Genomic DNA, 22,208 nt, shown 5'->3' with positions numbered 1-22,208 from the left:
ACAAAAAGTCCTTCCCATCACATCCTATTTGAAGGCGTATGTGGGGAGTCAGGCAGAAGAGGAAAACAAAGTAAAAGATAAAAACAAGTCTCAAAAAATATCTACAAAGTCCAAGATATTTGGATCTGAGAGAAAAAGAACCTGTAATGTACCTTTTCTCATTTAGCCCTGTTGTTGTAGTGCTGTCATGTGGCTCATAATGCTCTAAGGGACCTAGAGCAAGTGTTACAAATGCAACCAAAATTCTCATGAAAATGAGCCTCTTAGCAGTGTGCAGAGCTGGACTGCAATGGCCTCAGGAAATCCCCCCAGCTATTCGCATCCTTTTCATCCACGACATTCTCTGACTTAAAGGGAAACCTCACGTCACCTCCTTGACCAGAATTGAGCAGACATTGATTTGGTTACCTACTGCTTTATTTATGCATTTATTAGTCTTCATCATTTGTATTCCACTAGAACAAAAGAATATATCTTTTCTTTGCATTAATTTAAGTTTAAAAATGTGCATCTGTGGAAGAATGTGTTTATGCTTATTTGATCTTATAAGGACCTTACTTTACAAATATGTCTCATCAAAATTATAGTATATATAGTGTCTAGCCACCACTGTCATTGTACAAAGTGACCCTTCTTGACACATTAGCTGAATTCCTTAAGAAATGCTGCATGTAACAGTGAACATTTGTAAGAGAATCTTGTTTTCTACTCAGTTCTATAATTAGTCAGGTTAAGTATCTCATAGGAATAACAAGTGGCCCAATGCATATTTTCTTAAATTAAGAATTGCAACTTTCACCTCATATATCTATGGACACTTTATGTGCATTAATTGCCCCACGAAAGTCCAATAAGAAGTGAATTCAATTAAACATCAGATAGTTTGAACGCAAATGCTATGTATAAGCCACTATACTGGAAGCAGTAGGAAATTCAATGAGTTTTAAGTCAGGGATTTTCCTCCCACAGCAGAAAAGTTTATACACTTAAAAATTTAAGTAACAGCTCAAGATATTCAGATGTATTCTTTACACAATTGAATTTATGCTTTACAATAAAATAGGCTACAGCTTCCCTACCACAGTTTTTCTACAACTTTTGTGGTAAAATACATTTTCTTTTAAGTGTAGAGTCAATTGCTACAAATTTCCTTTCAGAAATCCTTGAACTAATGAACATTCCTAAGTAGATTTTTGGTATTAAGCAAGCAAGGAATAGCTTTTAAAGATGGCTTTGCCTCCTCTATACCAGCTTTGGCTGCCATCTTCTCTATCTAGGTTTTGTGTGTGTGTGTGTGTGTGTGTGTGTGTGTGTGTGTGTGTGTGTGTGTGTGTCCATCTGTGTCTGTGTGTGTTTTTAATTTTAGTGTCTGTGTTTCTATTTGCTTTAATTTAGTAAAAACAAGACTATTCTTACCTAGAGAATCTTTTCAAAGTTGAGTTGGTCCAAGTGGAACCAGAACAAATTCCAATACAGTGTTTATTTAATATGTATCTGGTCGTGATCAAAATAAAGATCATATGTTTTGTTTTGTTTTTTTAAATAAGACCCTATAAGTGGAGCTGGGGCTTAAAGTGTCAGAACACTAACCTTGAGCAAAAGAGCTCAGGGACAGCGCCCAAGCCCTGAGTTCAAGCCCACAGCTGACAAAATCAATCAAGCAATCAATATAACATCCTTAATTGCCACCTTAGTTGTTTCTAAATAACAAAACTAATTTAAAATTGAGGAAAACACTACGGAGATATGTCTAACTTACATGTCCAAAAGTACATAATGTATCTAGCTATACATACTTTTGCTTTCCTGCTAGACAGTAAATAAGCAAAGCATCAGTAAAAGCAAGCAATTGGGATCCTTAGTTTTCAAAGCATTTTGGACACATCATCCATTTTGATCCTCAGAACAACTTTTAAGATTGATAAGGCACATATTATACACATTTTACAAGTGAGAAATCTATAAAGTTTAAAAGGACAGATGACTTGCTTAAGGACAGAGAACTCTTAAAAGGTGCAGCTGTTTCTCTTGATACACACATTATGACTGGCTCAGCAGAAACCATGACCCAAACAGAACCTTTGCTATACCACAACTGTCCATGTACACTTTAATCTTCAGAAGAATGAAGAGCCCTCAGGCCAAAAGGGATATTTAGAACAATTTCATGCAAGAAGGAAAAGACATAGTTAGCTGTCTTGTATGAGGTTTTTTTTTTCCTCACTTATACAGAGCCCTTGGTAAACATTGAATTTTCATTACTGAGAGATTGGATAAAATCCTGATGATTTTTTTATGAAAATCATAGTTATGTTTAATCTGGTTGTACTTGTTCTTTTCAACCCACAAAGAGTGTGGAATCAATATCTAAAAAGGTCTCAATCTTGATTTGAATGGTCTTTCCCACCTACCAGGATTTATGGCTCCATTGTAACATCATGTGAATGTAATCAAGCTGATATTCCTAGAACGTCTTACTTAGTAAAGAATATGCTATGGAAATGAAAGAAATCATTGGCCACTATAACAAAACAATGTCACTGGAAATTAATTTTTTAAATTATGGTTGTGCCAGGCACTGGTGGTTCATGCCTGCAGCCCTAGAAAGCTGAGGTTTAAGCATCATGGTTCAAAGCCAACCTGAAACTCTTACCTCCAATTAATCATCAAAAAACTGGAAGTGGAGCTGTGGCTCAAGTGTTAGAGTATTAGCCTCAAATGAAAAAAGCTGAGGGATATCTCCCAGACCTTGAGTTCAAACCCCAAGACACACATACACACACACACACACACACACACACACACACACACACACACACACACACACGGTTTTGAATTCCACAAGCCAGATTTTTACTGGTGATACAGAATTGGAAGATGTCACTAAATTTTGCCATCTCCCGAAATAGATTAAGTTGCAAAGCACTTTGTTCCAGAAACTAACAATGTCAGAGAGTCTTGCATTCAACATCATATCCTTTAAACACATATAGACTTCCAGATTTCATAGTGGCTTGAAGAAGGGACATTGAAGCTTCTTAAACATTATTATTATTATTACCTCAGAGTCACAGTTACTACGAAATATCAAGGAACTGTTCCTAAAACCTTATTCCTAGGACACTTGTAGTCCAAACTGATATTTTTTTCCATAGTAACAATCCTGAGGCTTTAAAGTCTTCATATTTATAATCTTAAGTACTACATTAGCCTTTTCCACAAATAGAGCTGTCATGTTGCTATTATATTATTATTCCCATTTTATAGATGAGGAGAAAAGTAAACTAAGAGCATTATGTAAGATCACATAGCTTTCAAGTGTCAGAGCTACAATTAAACAGGACTTAACAGATGATCGTTATCATAGTCTAACATTTTTTTTCACTAACCTTGCTGAGCCTCACAGACCTCATGACAGTAGTTCTTATCTGGGCTTTAGGATCACCTACAGAGTTTGTTAAAAGGTAGGCACTCGAACATCTACCACTGAGTATCTGATTCAGTAGATCTGGAGTAAGAACCCATAATTTACATTTGTAACATGAGTCTTGGCAACACAGTTGCTGCTCAAAAAGCACTCTTTTAGGCACACATCCTACAGATGGCATGCAGTCACGGAATGGCAATGACACATTAAGGAATGGTGTTCTTGTGAAGGAAAGTTGTTTTGCAGTTGCTGTTGCCTTATAATACTTATTTAACCCATTCCAAACACACACTCCCACTGAGAAAGAATAGAAAAAATCGTATGAAATGAGGGACTAGGAATAGAGTGCCTCACTACTTTGAGTGAGCAGATGTACTCACACTCTGGATACTGAAATCCTTCACTTTGTTTCTAAGTAGATTATTTTGGAATGTGACGGTCAGTCAGCCAATGAAGATCTGCTGTGAGTCTGGACCTGAACAAATGCCATTAGAGGAACCTACAGGCAATGGATATATACCCAACAATCTTTAGGTAGATTGTTTCATATTAGCATTAAAGAAAGGCCTTTGTTGAAAAGAAATACCAACTAGGAATTATTTTTCTGAAGGCTAATATGCATTCTTATATCATGAGCTCAGATTAAACTCACAAGGTAATGCATCTGCTAAAAAAATTTTAAAATTGAGGAGCTAAACATTGCTGCTGTTTTGAAAGGTAATATTCAGACCAAGGTAACTGATGGTCCCCATATTAATTTACCATGGCTGTTATAACAGATTACCACAAGGTTGATCTTTAAAGCCATGAATATTTATTTTCTCATGGTTCTGAAGGCCAGAACTCTGAAATCAGTTTCACTGTACTAACGTTAAAGTATTGGTAAGGCTGGGTTCCTTTAGGAGATTCAGGGGAAGAATCCATTTGCTCACAATTTTCCATCTTCCAAAAGTGTCTGCACTCTGGCTAGTGTTCCCTTCCTCACATAACTCCAACTTCTCATGGTGCCAGTGTATCTCCAACAGACCTTGATCCTTTGTCTTCCTTCTTATAAGAATTCTCAAAATTATACTTAAAGCTTCCCTAGGAAACCAATACTAACACTCTCTTGTTAGTATGTTTGAATATAATCATATTACAATACCCCTTTGCCATGTAACGTAGTGTCCATGCGTTCTTGAAATTAGGATATAGAAATATTTGGCGGGAGTCATTATTCTGCTGACCATAGCTCCTTTGTAAGTATTTTTATCTGAGTACATTAGGCATAGAAAAATATTTCTTAGCAAGGGAATTTAATATACTCTTTAAGGGTATAATTAAAGCAATATACAAAGTGGCGAGAGGTGATGAGGATTATGACCATCATGAATGTGAAAGCCACCTTGCAAAACATAGCACCAGGCACAGGTGAGCTAGGTTCTAATATTAATTCATCTCCCTCGTTTTTTTATCTGAAGATGACCAATCCACCTGTAATGTTTATGCCTTCCCTGTAAACTGAGAGAACCAGTGTCTCTCCTAAAATACCTTCTGCTTCTATAACATCAACAAGGCTGTTTCTAAATGGCATGTTAACTACAAGAGCTTGCTTACTATTTCTAATCTTCAGGACAATTCCTGACCACTTTATCTTTTGAATTCAAAATTCACTGGAAAAATGATGTAAAAGTAGATTGTGAAACAATGGACAAGTATTTTTGTTTGCTATTTATTTATTTATTTATTTTGCCAGTCGTGGGGCTTGGACTCAGGGCCTGGCTTCTTTTTGCTCAAGGCTAGCACTCTGCCACTTGAGCCACAGCGCCACTTCTAGCCATTTTCTGTATATGTGGTGTTGGGGAATGGAACCCAGGGCTTCATGTATATGAGGCAAGCACTCCCACTAGGCCATATCCCCAGCCCGTTTGCTAATTCTTAAGTATAATTATCAAAGCATGAAATAACTAGTCAGGATAATCTGTATACCCATTTTACATATTGGAAATATGAGGCACAGAGAACATTTGTATTTATGTATTCATAGCTAAATATGACATGTGTTATCTTCCGCTTTTGTAGGATACCATCTACCAATGTGAGTAGGGGTCCTTTTAGATAATGAATTAAATATTCCAAGAAAAATTAAAACACCTTGTTCCTGAAAGAGCTTCAGTCTTGAAGAAACAAACCAGAGGACAGTCATTGAATGACTGCTGTCATTATTACCAGGGTCAAAGAAGTTCAGAAGAGATTGTCTTTTGGCTTTTCCTCAGATGAGGTCATGGAAATTGACCACTGGTCCTCAAAAGGAAATAAGGCCAATTTGATACAAAATTCCTCCTACAATATTAAGGCCAACTATAAATGTAAATGCTAACTTCAAATGACAATTTACAGAGAACCAAAAAAATAATAATTTGGAGGAAGTTTATAGGAAGGAGGGCTTTGAGAGCTGAACCAAGAAAGGTGCTTGAAAGCAAATCAAATTATGACATATATCGAATTATGGCATTTATTATTGTGTACAGAGTGCGCATGGAATTTTGAACTAAAAGCTGAGGAAGCAAAGGTCTGCAAACACTCATGCATAGTAAATAAATTAACCCTTTATTCTGGTTTCCATACTCCTTATGTTTGGTGGTTTGTTCATACAAACTTCTAACAGTAAACCATACTTTCAATGGATATATCTACCTATGTGCACTTATGATTAATATGTATACCTCTGGGAACGTTTCTCTGGCATCATCTAGACATAACCAGTATTTGTTAGACCAAAAATAGTTAGAGGAAAGGAGAGAAGTATGTCTCTTCATGACTGTCAAACTCTCCTCTGCTTATTAAATTTGGATTCTTCATCATATTTTTCAACAATTTAAAGACTATTCTGTTTGGAGATTTATGGGTTTTTTTAAAAAAAGAACCCAAAAATTCAAAATACTATACTATTTAATAGTTAGTCTTATGTTCTACTCTTAAAAATAAAGAGTTCCTGTGAGTTTTTTTTTAATGTTGGAAACTATATAGTATAAGGAAATTAGTTTATCATAAGCAGGTCATCAGTTCTTGAAATATCTGCCCATGAAGAAAAAAATATGACTGGAATCTTGTCACCAAGGAAATGGTTTAAAATCTGTTTATTTCAGTGCCAAATAAAAATCTGAGCTTCAACTAGTTATCTTTATTTTGCGATGACTTTCACTCTGTTCCCCATTCATTCATTTGTCACCTAGTTACTCTACACTGGTCATTTGGGGAGGGGAGTGCTGGAGGACCCCAAGGGATTAGCCAAACCTGAAATATAACTGTGTGTTTGTGTGCATTCATATGCTTTTTGAAAGAGCACGTGTGTGACAAGAAGTGAAGAATAGCGGAGTCGGGGAAAAATTAAAGAGACACGATGTAATTATCCGAAGTGGAATTAAGCCAATTAATAACCCGTGTGCTAACGCTACCCTCAAAGTGCTGAAAATGCCGTCAGATATTTAAATACCCTGGGTGGCCCGGTCAGCAGTCCTCACCCCATCCATTTTCAACACGAGGCAGGGAAGGACATGCTCGCCCTGATTTCTGAGTAAACTATAGAAAAGGTAGAGATCATATAATCGAACAGCGTAGTTATCTCAATGATTGTGAGATGTTTACTTCTAGTGAAATTAAAAAAAGAAAAAGAAAACACCTTCTGTTTTATACATTTCTCCTTCATTTGACACATTAACTGAACACTTACTGTGTGCCAGGAGAGCACATGTCTGAGGATGCAGGCTTAGGGTCAGATTGCCTGAAGATCATCTCTAGCTCTATGTTTTACTAGCTGTCTGACCTTAAACAAGTTTCATTACCGAACTGAGATCAGTTTCCTTCTCTCGGAGTCGTGGCAGTACCTTATGCCTAGTGTTGCTGTGATATTAATGTATATCCAGAAGCTAAAACAATTAGTATAATTAAAGTATTCAGCAATGTCTTGTCATTACGAGCTAGGAAATATTGTTTTATTTGGGATCATTCAAAGGTGACCTACTATCCAGTAAGTTTAAATTCTAGAAAGTTAGAGTTTTAAACCTTATCATGTCTGCTGCCCTCCCTTTCTAGTAGAAGTCTGAATATTAGATTCTTGCTGTGCTGCATGCTTTTATGTCATAATCCAGCATGCTTTGGATATAACACACATGACACAGTTATAATTTGCAATTTTATTTATTTACACCCTGATACTAATGCTTTAATGCTTCCTTGAAAAATACCAGGTAATGGCTAGCCATGTACTTTATACATGTTAGTTCGTGTCTTCCTCAAAACAACCTTATGGGATCAATATCATCATATTTCACAGATAGGAAAACTGAGGCTCTTATAGTATCTGTGATATAGATGATGTTATAAAAGATATGCCTCCTCTAAAGCACATGCCTTCTTGCTCAGCACACCAGCTTACATTTAGAAGCACTTTGCTACCTGTTTTGGGCTCTTGCCTGTCAGGTGTTTTGAGACTTGCAGGCGAATCTCCCAGTGTCAAAATCCCTGCATTCTCTCCTCCCACCTCCAAAATGATGACTGTGGATCATGTGTTTTAGGTATGTCGAAGCAGCCATTGTTAAAGAAGTTGGTGTGCAAATAGACTAAATTGCTTTGGCTGTAACTTCTCTCAGATGATTTGCCTTTGAGTGGGCTCCCAGGTGCCTGCCACTTCTTTCAGTTTTCTTCTTTCACCCTGAGTAGCAATGTCCTTACTCAAGCATGACTGACAGAGAGGAGTTGCTTTTTTATACACCATGGTTCTTGTTTCAGGACAAGACACTTAATCTCACCAATAACTTCTGATGGCACTGTTCTTTTTATAAGCACCTCTTTCTCTTCTTAATGGAAAAACAAAAAGACAAAACAAAACAACAACAACAAAAGATTCCCTCAATTACCTGTTGTCAGGAGGAAGCACCTGACTGAAAGTGATCCTGGGTACCCCCCCCCCAAAAAAAAAAGAGAACTGTCAGATTTGTGGGCCAATAATGCATTTGCCTCTTTCTATTTTTAGTAGCTCCTTTTCAGATTAAATATATCAGAAAAGTTGCCCATGGCTAATCTCCCAGGTAGAAACATCTTCCGGTAATTTGAAAGTACATCGTAAACTGAAAGACTCCAATCTGTTTCACCCACAGTGAGCCTATATTTTTGAAATGTGCTATGTGAGGGAGACACCTCCTCTTTCAGGGTCATAGGGAGCAGATCCTGTTCATGCGTGAATTGTGAACTTCGGGTAAGGTGTTTGTGGATTAACCCACTAGCCTAGAAATATGACACACACTGTCTTTGCTGAGGAGATATTTCCAGCGTTATAGTTTTCTTCTTTGCTCTGATAATAAATTAAGTGTGTGCATCTTTTACCTCTAGCATTCAAACTGGACTCAGAATTACGCCTACTTAGCTAGTTAGGCATTTTGAAGAAATGGAGGAATCTTGTTGTTCTAGAAGCAAGGGGTGACTTCCATACCTGTTGGGCCAGATTAATTAAAGAATACAGAAGGCTAGTTGCTCTGTCAAGCTGCCTGGTGAACTGCTGGAGCCCTGGGTTCTAGTGTTAACATTGCTATTGCTTTTGTGATTTATTGCTCTGAGTCTCTGGGCCTCAGTTTCCTTGTCTGATGAACTAGAGGTAGGAGAGATTGATCTCTGGGGCTTTCCCCGGCTCTGTATTCTCTGGGTCTGCAAATCGCCTTCAGTATCTGCCATAGTCTGCTTTGCCAGCTCTGTTTGTCACAAAGATTAATCCATTTTAACTGTACCTTGGAGTGCACCCGGGAGACGAGGATGGATGGATTGTTTTTGCACCTATTATTGCATCAGAACTTTTGCCTTTTTAGACAGGATCGTGCCGTGCCTGAAATCTGTCTGCCTGTCTGCCCACTGACTTTGTCTCTGCTGATCTCTTGCCACGGTGCCGCTTTTTCCAGCATCTATCTCCCTCCAAGATCTAGATTCGGCATCCAACTGTACCTGTCTTGTTCTCTGCAGCATCTGTCTGCGACACTCCTAGACCATCGTTAATAAACTTTCACACATTACTCGCCAACCCTAATATGCTGGCACCTGCATGTAAATATCTACGCTTCATAAAACTCGAGGAGAAAAACTCCATTTTTTAAAACACCTCTATCTAGTGCCATTTGTATGTGTACTTTTTGTTTAGTTGTAAGTTTTAATAGTTCCCCCTTTGAGGATTTGTCAGTACGAGCAGTATTGCTTATCAGAACACACCAACAGTCTTTTTGTAATATTCGCTTTTCCCCTTTGGTTCAGCCGAGCCTGCTGACAGATCATTCAAATTCAATTGTTTTATGTCTAAGCCGAACAGCTAATTAAAGTAGGGATGATTAACCTGACTGGCAGTGTCGCTCTCCCTCTCGCGCTCTCGCTCTCTCTCTCTCTCCTCTCTCTCTCTCTCTCCCCCTCTCCCTTTCTCTCTCTCTCCCTCCCTCCTGTTCCAATCAGTCTTTTTCTCACTCTCTCTCTCCTTCCGTGTCTCTCTCTCCCTCCCTCTCTCTCTCTCTCCTCTCCCCCCTCTTCCTCTCTCACTCTCTCCCTCCCTCGGTTGGTCTCCTCTCTCTCTCTCTCTCCCTCTCTCTCTCTGTCTCTTGCTCTACTGTTTTTTTTTCCTCTCTCTCTCTCTCCTAAACGTGGTCTGCTTGCTGATGGCAGAATGGCACTCGGAGATTTGTGCATTGTGTCTGGTTTCCTACGGGCAGGCTGACCCAGTGCCTCCAGGGACTTATCAATAGACCACTCAGAAGAGACACAGACAGGAGAGAGGAGGAGGGGTGGGGGGAGAGAGAGAGAATCAATATCAAGAATAGAAGGAGCTCCGAAGCCATTTTTTTTTTAAAGAAGTATCGGGACTTGGGAGAGGGTGACAAAGAAGGTTTTTCAAAGAGGCAGTGGAGGAGGTTCTAATAAATTTGGAAGGAAACAGTTCCCTGTCTTGGGAAAAGGAGAACTCCTGACTGATTAGCATTCACACCAGGTATGAGATGTTCGCTACCCCTTATCACTGTGTCGCAACCGAGATGGAAAAGCCTTTTTTTTTTTTTAAGGAGACTGAGGGAGCATGTATTTTGCTGTGTTTGTTGTTGGGGGGTAAGAGGGGCGGTGTGAGAAGCTGTGGGCATTTGTGTATGGGAGCAGGAAGAATGGAAGCAGTACCCGGGGGGTGGGAAAGAGTATGGAGTATGTTACTGTCTTCTCTGTCTTTGTGCACCCCTGGGGGGTACCCAAGTTCATTTCTAGCAGGTGGATTTAGACGGGAGTTACTTAACGCTTGACCGCCAGTTTTGAAAAAAAAAAAAAGGAAAAGAAAAAAAAAAAACGCTGCTTCCTATGTCTATTAAAGGAAGCTCCAATTTCTCTCTCTCTCTCCCTCTCTCTCCCTCTTTCTCTTTCTCTCTCTTCTCTTCCTCTCCTCTCTCTCTTCCTCTTCTCTCTCTCTGTCTCTCTCTCTTTCTCTCTCTCCCCCCTCCATCTCTCTTCCCCTCTCTCCCTCTCTCTTCTTTTTTTCCTCTTCTAACCAGACAGCGGGAGGGTTCCTGGCTCCCAGCCAGCCCAAAAGCCTCTAAGTGTTTTGCACTTGTTTCAGGGAGTAGCTGCCCGGGGATTTTTCAGCATTTTCACTAGAGAACAAAGAGTTCTTTACAAAGGGAAAGGGGGGGGGGGAGTGAGCTTAATGTCTGATATATGTTTTTCTATTTTTATTAGTTTTTCGTTTAAAAAGAAAGAGACAGGAACAGAACATTCACTCTATAAAGGCACAAAGACATTCAAAAGAAATCTAGTTATCTTTCATCCCATCACTCTAACGTATATTCATGAAAAAATTAAAAGGAAAGACTAATTAAGTTGAATGTGTTGCTCTTTTCTCCTCTTTTAATCTTTCTAAATCCAACTGTTCTTATGCTCACTCTACGCTATTTCTTTCCTACTCACCACAAAACTTGTTCAGGATGCATCTTCTTTCATCATCTCTTTACCCTTCCTCGGTCCCCAAAATCTTGTGGAGGGAAGAACCAGAGTCGACCAAATAATCAATTTAGAGGCAAGAACATCTTCTACTTTTGCCTCCTGGGTAAAAAGTTAATTATGAAATTTGGGCTCTCAGAATACCTGTGGGGTACATCGCTTCCTTCGATCTCACAAGTTTTTGCGTTCATCTGTTTTAAAGGTACCACTTGTGTCACTTGTCAGTTATTAGGAAAAAGGTAGTAAGGGAGTAGGTGTTGGTGTTTTGTATTTTGTTTCTATTACATAAATGGCAAACCCCCCAGAGAGATCATCTATGATCTACTAGTTCAAGCAAAATATAGTCTAGACGGAGATTTTTCAGCAATTCTGATGGTCAAATAGCTTTATATTTTCCATTGATTTTGTTGCTTATGTGTGTGTATTTGTACTATGAATTTGTGTTCGCTGCAAGCATTACAGAATGCTTATCATTTTCCATTTTAATGCTCCAACAAAAGAAATTAGGATGTGATCTGTATGTGTAAAATGTAATAAATGATTTTATCTCTTGCACATGCTGAAAATATATATTTTATAATCATTTTCTTGAATTACAAACCCAAGAGGAAGCTTTCTTACTAAAAGTTCTCCTTTTGATGCATTTACATTTTGATTGTCATTTAGAAATCTTTTCAAGGTAAACACTAAAATGAGCAAGGAGAAAAATCTATAAGCAACACCAAAATCCTTTAATTGTGGTTACATACAACATGTAAGTGTAGGTAACTATTTTGCTAAGTGGGAAACAGCTACAACAGTTGTTTCAAGAATCAGAAACACTTTTCTTCTCTTTTCCCCCCAATTCACTGAAAATGTAAGCTATTCATTATCCCTGGGGAGGAAAACTGAGATTCACTGTAGGTGTATACATTGTTCCATATTTAGGGGAATGCATTTGTATCCGTGTTTCTTAAGGCTACATACAGTGTCTTTCCAGTCAGAGGGGATGCTTCATCAGTGAACCTTCCTGCCTGGGAGGTGTGAGTGCCTGTGCTTGAAGTAACTTGATAACAAGGAGTCTTTTCGGGCGGACTTACCACGTATGTGTCCCCTTAGTAATGACCCTCAAAGAAGAAACAAGTACTAGGTGGCCAGTGTTATTAGCACTTGAACTCTCTGAAAGCTACTAGATCTAAGGGAAGTTTTGACAAATCCAAAAATTAGGGTTGGGGGGTGGGTAATCACTTGTTACAGCTACATGTTTTCTTGAGGAAAATTCTAAAATTGCCTTCAGGCTTCAATAATATTCTAATGGTGCTTAAGGAGCAAATGGCCTTTAAAAAAGAAAGTCAGCCATCAAAATAAAAGGAAAAACTCGATCTTTCAAAAGTTTTATATTGAAGGCAAGAGGGTCTTTTTTTTTTTTTTCCTATTTGCTTGTGGGGGTTTCCCCCTCTTCCCGAACACTAGTGTTACTGTGGCTGTTGTGCTTGCATTTTTGTTTTTTTGTTTTCATTTCTTCTTTTTCTTTTTATATTTTTTGGTCTGTTTTGATGTGACCACGGGTGTTTTGAGAGTGGCAGAAGGACAGGAGAAGAGGCTGTTGCTGCAAACTGCAGTGGCTGTCCTTGATCCAACTCAGGCAACTTCCATCAGCTAGTTGTGCTGCCAAGAGTACAGTGAAAGGTGATAGCTGTCATTCTGGGATTCTTCGTGGATCTGACCTGCGAGTAACACATTCACAGTCAAGGAGAAAAGGGAAAAAAAATAGAGGAGGAGGAAAGAAAAGCTCTTTGAGCTGGAATACACTGGCCCTTTCTTCCTGGAGGCAATCCGCTCCAGTTCTTGGCGACGTGTCCTGCACTATCAGATATCATATGACTTTTTATTTAGATTCCTTTTCGGAGAATGGCCTGTTAGGACTCTGTTTGTTTTCTTTTATTTAATTTCCTTCTCCCCTCACCCGCTAGTTTAGTGTATCTGTGTGTGTCAGAGTGTATGTGTGCGCGCATGCATATGTGTGTGCAATTTTTATCTTTGTTTTTGTTCTGTTGATCTGATGCTTTATTGAAGGACAAAGCTTTAATTATTTCAGTATACTGGTTTAATCATTTGCCAAAAAAGAAACCTCATTCTAGGCTTTTTTTTTCTTGAGGGGAGGGGGAGAGTTCTGTTTTGAAACACATCCATTAACACATGAGGCTGCACAGCCTAAATGCTTGCTGGCCGGCTCTTGGCCCACTCCCTCACCTTAATTTAACCCTCCTCTCATCAGCACGCACAGCGGTGCAAGTTAGGAAACACCTGTGCTGAGTTGAGAGGGAAATAAAAGTTGAGGCAACTTCTTCAAATCCGTACTCCTAGTTTCACTTTAATAAACTTTTTTTTTAATCCTTGATTTTTTTTCTTTTTTCTTGGCACCCTTTATTGAGCTTGAAAATATCAGAGATAGTAGACGCTGTGGCTGGAGTTTCTGTGGGCCCAGCTGAACGCCCTGGAAAGTGGAGTTGAAATTCATTCAGAGAGTGAAGAATTAAGTAAGAGATTTCAATAAGATCTGTAAGATGTGTAGACCGTGCAGGATTTAGTGATAGGTGGTAAAATGGAATCTTTAGGGTACTCAATGAAGGGAGGAGAAATTCTCAGACAGGAATGATGACATGGGCATTTCTGATGTAGTCAGTACTTTTTAAAAAAAAATCTTACTTAACCTAATTTTTATTTTTTGTATTTGAAAATTTTACCAGTGTGTGGGTACCTTTCTCTCTATGCTTGCTGTGAACAATTATTACCAGCTTTCTCAAAAAAAAGAGTTCAGATTTTAGTTAGCATAAGAAAAGCATAAATTTTCTAGTCACACATGCCTCTTACCTATGTGTATAACATAATCTGCTATGTGTGTTTACAGATGCAGTTTTGTATAACAATATACAAGACTGCTTGGAAGATTCAGATGACCACTACATTCTTTACACTCCTATATTTTACTTTCTTGTTACTTGGTCTGAAATTATTTTTTACAGACCTTACATTTGTAATGCCTTCCCATAGCCAGAGGTGAGTTTTGTTGAAACTTCGAGGGAAATGTATTCCTCCCCTTTAAGACTAACCAAAAGGAAAGGAAGAACTATTTTTCAGTTCAACAACAAAAAAAATTTTTTAGAAAGCTTTTTTTCCCTCAACGGAAAACTCCAAAACAGCTTTGTCTCAGAACGTTAAACTTGGCATGGATAAGAAATGTGAGTTTTGCTTTGTTTGAGTAAATTTGTTTTTGAAACAACAATGTTATAAATATTTTTAAATTGCCTGCTGAGCATGCGCTGTCTCTGACTTTATTCATAGTTTTAAACACACACCAAAGTGCAGTCTTCTGAATGGCCACAGGTAAGGCTGGTGATTTGTGTGATCTTTCTCTGAGGCACCCTCAGTGAGTCTACTTAGTTTTCCAGAAGGGAAAAAGGTGAACGCTGAGTTTAGATCTGGATACCCTGCTAAATATCATAGAGCAAAAGTATATTGCCCATTAAGACTTGCATATTGTACTTAGGGTAAGTACTCTTCAACTTTGCTTTCTTTTAAGAGTTGCCTGCCTTAACTTTTCGGAATATAACTAGCAGAGTAAATTAAGAATATTTAACTCAATGAGGTATTTGACTGAAACAGAAAATGTTCAGATATTTAAAGGCATCTTTTGTGAATAAATTTAAGGATTCGAGAATCTGCCACTGATAAGATAGCAGCTCTGAGCTTACAGAGCAAAGATGTGCTAGTCTGAACATGCCTGATCTCATCTGGAATCGAAAGCTAAATCTAGGTGGGCCTGTAATAATACTAGGAAAGAAACACATGTATCTTTTGTGCAAGCTTTTTTTTTTTAAGCCAATCTTCCAAGGGAATTGACAAAGAAGTAGGTTCTTCTCTTGCTTAATAAGTACTCATAGTTACTTCTGTAGATAAATATTTCCAGTTGTTCTTGGTTGTTTGGTTTTGTTATTGTCATCATTATTGCAGTATATTCTTTCCATTTTTTCAGAATGCTTTATCTCTATTAACTCTGTTTGATGTTTCCTCACTTAATTACCTTTCTCAGGTCAGCAATGACCCTCTCTCTCATGATTTGAAAATCTTCTTGATTCTTGCCAGAATGTAGTTCTTCTTTCGCTGTTTTGTTATAGTTATGGTAAAGATTATCTCCTTTGGGGGGGGGCGGGGAGAGTTGTAAGTATCCAAACAAATTACCGTTTGAGGTGAAATTTCTCATGGCTATTCTTGACTTTGAACTGTAACTTGTCTTAAAAAAGATTTGAAGAAAATCCAGTTAGCTGGATTTTTTTAAGCTCTAAAATGAAAATGATTTTTAATAAAAATACTTATTGATATGCAATGCTTTTCTAATTTGGATTTGTGTGTATATGCTTTAAAATAAAACCTGAAAATTAAATGTGTCATGAATAAGGAAGAAAGGCTAAGATAACTGCAAGGTTAATACTAACTTTTTAAATATCCAATTTGAAATAACTCAAGGTTCTAGTTTTTATTCAATAGATTACCTTTCAATGTCAATCAATACTACTTTGTGCATATACACACATACATACATTTCTCTTTGTACATATGTGTGTATATGTTTGCACATACATATGAATAGACACATATGTACTCATATAAGTATGCACAGAGAGAGCCAGAAAGCCACTTCACATTTACATTAATTGTGTTTTTACATAAAGATAAAAGGATTGGCATTAATGAAAAACTCTATTAAGTTATTGTATGCTGTTTTTTTCTGTAGTTTTAAAATTAAACTATTGCTTCTATTCAATTATTTAACATGTGTATATGCTTATTAATGCCTATTTGTCTAATAATATTTTTAATTTATAAAGTATTTTCATATATCTTGTATTTATGCAGCTGTATTAACATTCAAGTTTATCTAGATACAGCTTGCTTTGTCCTTATCTGATAGTGTGTGAAAGAAGAATTTCTTACTTTCCTAATCTAGTAAGAGGATGGCCATCTTTTCTTTTATGTGATTTCTATGTCTAGCACTCTGAAGAAACTTTTAACCTGTGATCTCCTGGAAAGCTTTCAAACAAGTGGGAAATATAATTTTTACCCTGATCTCTTGAATCAGTTTGCCCTCAGCATCAGTCACCCTGAAAAAAAATACCAATAAGTATGATATGATCATTTTTCTACTCATAGAATCAGGAAATACCAGGGAAAATTGTGGCATATGTAGGAAAATGCCAAGAGCTTCTCCAATAAGATCAGCTGTTTTGTAGGACTTTTTCCCCCCCGAATTTTGTTTGTAACTTTTTTGGCTTACTGAAGCATATCTCCATAATCATGCGAAGCCACAGTAAATTCCCAGTGCCACAACACTGTAAAACAAGGGAGCACCCGGAAGAGCTGGTCCTGGGTGGCTGCACGCTTTCCCAGCAGTAATACAAGGTAGGAGGAATAAGTAGGCTGCTATTCTCTTTTCATTATTCCTGGTGTGCCCACCTTGCCAGGTAGACAGATTTTCTTCTTATAGCTTTCCCTTCAACATTCTAAGGCTTTTCTTTTCAATAGTAATGACTTTCTACTTCCCTCCATGAGATGGGTCACACACCTAAGCATGCTATTTTTTAAATTTTTATATTAAAATGGAAAGCTTTAGGAATTGGGAGAGGCAAATAAATGTAAAGGGTCTTACATTGCCTGGGAAATATCCAAAAGAACATCAGACTCATAGCTACTTTTTGTGGATGCTCAGGACTAGAACTCTGCTGTACTCTCCTGTACTCCCTAAGTGTTTTCAAGTAGTGAATGGGATGACTATAGAGTACAAAACGATGATCTAACTGATTCAGTAGATGGAGCTCTTCCTCCTAAATCTGTATTTAAATTAAGTCCCAGCCTAGTTTGTGGGCTCTCTTTTAAGGTGTGTCTTGCTGTTACACATGCAAATCTAGGCCTATATAGATGGAGTAAGAGGTTTCCTGGCACTTTTCAAAAGGCATGAAACATTTGTTCTGAAACATAAAACTGCAAGGGAGCAGTAAGGATGGAGTAGGAAATAAAGTTTACCCATCTAAATTTCTCCCTATGTTTGTTGATATTCTTAAGTGTGAAGTTAAATCCTAGCAGTTATCATAGAAGTGATTGGTACTGTAAACGTAGATAAGTATATAGCACGACAGTGTTTTGGCTTATATTCATGGTAAATCTTTCAAGTCTCTCTGAACTGTGCAGATCTCCTTTCATTTGACTCTGCAAAGGGATCTTAATACTGTAAGGTAATTGTTTCATCCAATTAGTTTAGAGAACTGGCTGAAATGTTACGAATTCTGAATTGTGACAGTGCTGTGGAGGGCAAAGCAGCTATGTTAGTAAGGTGCCTTTATAGGAGCCAAAATATTTTCAACAATAACTGAAAATAGATCTTCAGTATCTGTTTTAATGTGGAATGAACCGCTTGTTTCTTTTTAAATTCACCAAAATGAATCATTGCCACAGAAGTCTTTGCAGTGTCGTATCATTTTCACTATTAATAAAATAAGTTTGATTATGTACTTGAAAATAAAACACTATATAGATAGTGTGTAACATACACGGGGATGAATGATATATACATATATGTATCATTTACATATATATATATAATATGGAAATGCTTTAGTAAGCCAAAAAAGTCAATGTGTGTGTGGGAGAGACAGAGACAGAGAGAGAGAGAGACAGAGAGAGAGATCTTCCTTCATCTAATGGCTTCTCATAGATTACAGATACTACTGCATAACTCTTGTTAAATCTTGATAAGATCATTTGGCCTAAAGAGAGCTGGCCTTGGATCTAGGACCAAAAGAAATAGAATTTTTAAAGGAGTTGGATTTCCTTTGCACACCACGTGTCTGTGTCCGATTTGGTCCAGGAAAATAGAGAGGATGATACAAAATTATTCCTAAGCAGCCGCCGTAGGCCAAACACTGAAACAGCTCCAACCTGGACCAGTGAGGCCAGCTTCTTAGAAGACTCATGCTTTTGTTGAACACTTACATGAAAAGAAACAGGGAGGAAGTTCTTGAAACTGTATTTATATGAGTTATTTTTCACTAATTTCAATAATATCATTGGTAATAAATTCAATGATTTTTATTCTTTTGGAAAGTAGAGTATCTTGAGTTTTCTTGGCTAGCTAAGGCTCTCTAAAAGACAAAACTACCCTTCCAAATTGAAGCAAGTGAAAAACTTCTCACAGAGAGCAAAGAGTAAAATTGATGGAAACTCGAAATCAATTCCAAACCCTTTTCTGGCATGATGAGAATAACATTTGTGCTGTGTTTAAAGCAGTTTAAAACAAGAAAATGATAAAATGATCAATATACTTAAAGCCAAAAATAACCAGGAGTGAACAATCTGTATTCTATTCCCAGTCCTGAAACTCTAAACTTTTTGATTGAACCTGAAAATAAATGAATATATCTTTTATAGGATGGCATTGTAAGCCTTATGTTATAAACAGCAATGACAAGATGGCAAGCATTCATCTCTTTATTGAAGCAATATCTTCAGAATTTAGCCAAACAAATTCCTGGAGCAAAACTTTTAAGTATTGATTTGTACATATCAGTAACATATAAAATGGTAAAATAGAGCAAGGCATGGTCACTTTAGAGTCTGTATACTGTAAAAGGCAAAAAAAAAGTTTCACTTACAGCAAAAGAATATTTTAAATTATATAAGAAAGTCAGTGAACTAGTGAATATATATATATATATATCAGTTTCAATATTTCTTTAAAAGTACCATGATTCTTCACTGGTTTAAATTTAACATTTAAATTCAAGCCTTACATAAGTATACATCATATAAAATTTATACCTATTGCTGTCGTAAATTGCTTTGAAGAACTAAGTTGACACTAACAAATTTTGAACCTGTGGATACAAAGTCAGTGAAATGCCAACATCTAGGCTTATAAATTTCTTCTTATCCTCAAGATTTCACTCCAATGAACAGTTTTCTACCAAATTTTCAGGCTTTTGACTGACTAGGTTATTTATTGATTAGATGAAATAAAATTTTCTATTCTAATGAATAAATTAAAAAGACAACAAATTGCACATGCACATTTAACTTTGTTGAACTAAGGTGCAGTGGACATGATGATAATTCCAACAAGCACTGTGACGAATGTAACTACAATGGCGCCCATGTGATTACATCAGTAAGGATGAACTCAGTGGGCAAGGTCATAAGGGTGAAACACAGAGGCCATGACAGAGTGAGAACTAATGATTAGTTATTGAAGATGTGGCAAGGTACAAAATTAACAGATATGGAAAACAGGAATCAATAAATTCTAAAAGTAGCTTGAAAAGAAGTGCTTTTTCCTATATAGTGCAATCAAGTACAGAATTCACTGCTCTCGGGAAAGAGAACAGCATGAACTTTGATTGTCCAGCATAATAATAGTTATAAAATGTGATTCACATCTGCTTAAAGATTCATGTAAGTGTGACTGTTACAACAACTTGTTATGCTATTGTTTAAAGTTGAAAAGCTCTGCTTTAAATGCTAACAAAGCAAATGTCAGCATCATAGAATCTTAATTATTGCATCTTTTACCTTGAAGGAGCCTGAGATATCCCAATATGGGTGCATGACTTAACTACCTCCCCAGAGAAGAACATTAGAATATCTAGTCTTAGACTATGTAAAATTTTAAGCATATTAGTATGTTACAGTTTGTATTTGAAAAAATGTAAAAGAAAAGCTCTAAACACAGAGAAAGTAAAGCTTGACACACTTATGGACCAGTGATGCTATACTTGCTTTCCATGAACCAGGCAAGAACCAAATAGGAAAGAACAGCAGAATTTACAGGAAGCCCTAAAAAAGACTGAACAGATTAAGAAATGCTATCACTTAACAACAAAAGGTAAACATAGTGATGTGGCAGTGCTTTCTTAAGATGAGAAAGGAAAACTTGGGCCACACTCAAGTGTTCTAACTACAATGTCCTCCTACACTATATGGCTGACCTCACAAGAAATTTACAGGACTCAAAAAAGTAGATGATATTCTAGGAATTGTTAAGAATTGTTAAGAAGAGAACAAAGGAGCCAGACCTTTTATGTTCCTATCTCTTTACCAAGAACCTCATCTTAGATATGGCAGGGGCAAATGTGTACCGTGAGGACCAATCATCTGATGAATAATAGAAAAGGCACCAGAACCACATTCTTCCTAGAGGCCTGAAGTTTACACTGCTTCCCTCACCCTCAAAGCCTTCTAGCCCACTTTTTGTCTTAGTCTCTGTACTACACACACACACACACACACACACACACACACACACACACACACACACACACAGGATGAAACTAATGAGAAGGAGGTAAGAGAAGAGAAAACAAAGAGAGAAAAGAAAACTTGAAATTTTTCTTTTGGATCCAGGTCGTCTTTCTTCTTAGAGATCTTTTACAGATATATTTTATTATCTTACCTAAGTATGAGTTCCAAGTATGTGTATATATTATGGAATATATATAATATTATATATATATAACATTGTATACATATATATTGCAAACAGGACTATCTCTATTTCCTAAGCATTCACCCTTTCCACACCTTTTCTTTTTCCCTTGGATTAACAAATTGAAGCAAACTCTGTCTCCTTTATTTCTCTTAATGAATCTTGTCATTCTATTTATTTGTAATATAAACAGCAGCTCCAATTTGGGGCGATGTACTTCATTTTACAGGTACTCATTTTTCACATTGGTAAGGAGGAAAGTGATGTCTATCTTGCTGAGCTGTTATAAGAATTCTACGAAACAGTCTATAAAGTGCTCAGTGTAGTAGTTCATGGTTCACTCCCAATATCATTGTTATTCCTATTTCTTCTCTTCTACAATTACTACTACAGATTTCACTTCTTCCTTCTACTACATCTACTGCCAATACTTCTTCCTCTCTTCTTTCCCATTAATATAATTCTTGAGATCATAGGTTGACCTCGTTGAGTTCAGTATTTGATCATGCAATAAATATAGTGACTTTTATGTAATAGAAACTGGATAAAATGTACTTAAATCTTATTTTATTCAAGTCTCTATTATATCTGTTACTTCCTCTCAAAGATCCTTGAATTCTGTCCTGGAGGATTCAGATAGTGGTAGTCATGACCAGTGCATATCCCACATACACCGTGAAAGACGCCAGTGCTACTGACTGTAGACTGTCAGTGCCACATTATCTTTCTGGCTCCCCACAGACCCCGACCACTTTGCAGCATCCCCAGAAGTGTCAGCTGGTATTTCTAGTTTATGTGATTAATGAGCTTGTTATATCTCTCTGTGTAGCCTGAACTAGAAACTTTCACTTTGGAGAGCAGGTCAAGATCTTGAATTTAATTTTGGTTGCATCTGTTATAAGCCAATTGTGTATTCATTACATTTATAGATTCCCTCTTCAGCCATATATTTTCATGGTTGTTGAGAGCACCTGAATCTGTGTTGAATGTCCTTAGATTTTACTTCAGAGACATGAAAATGAGGCAGTAAGACATTTTTTTTTGATAGCTAGCTGTCATCTTTGGTATTTTCTTGCCTTAAGTGTCCAATCTGGTCTAAATTTGAAGAAAGAGGCCAGTATCAAATTTTTAATTAGCTAGAATAAAGCATTGTATTTTCTTTCTAATGAAGTTTATAGTCAATGCAGTTTATTTATGCATTGCTGTTTTTCCAAGCATCTTACCATACCCTGTGGAAATGGGAAACTTATTTAAAAAACTAGAAATGGTAAAATAACTTATACA

At 37.1% G+C, this 22,208-nt stretch overlaps 1 protein-coding gene across 27 annotated transcripts in view; it reads left to right on the top strand.

Moving 5' to 3' along the window:
- The window catches only part of Zbtb20 (zinc finger and BTB domain containing 20), a 748,243-nt gene that overhangs the window by 593,418 nt on the left and 132,617 nt on the right, over positions 1-22,208 (top strand). The gene's annotated exons all lie outside the window — the stretch shown is intronic.

This window comes from Perognathus longimembris, chromosome 5, assembly GCF_023159225.1.
Source record: "Perognathus longimembris pacificus isolate PPM17 chromosome 5, ASM2315922v1, whole genome shotgun sequence".
NCBI classification, from domain to species: domain Eukaryota; kingdom Metazoa; phylum Chordata; class Mammalia; order Rodentia; family Heteromyidae; genus Perognathus; species Perognathus longimembris.
Note: the sequence above shows the minus strand (reverse complement) of the source record. Positions and strands in the feature narration are given on the sequence as shown.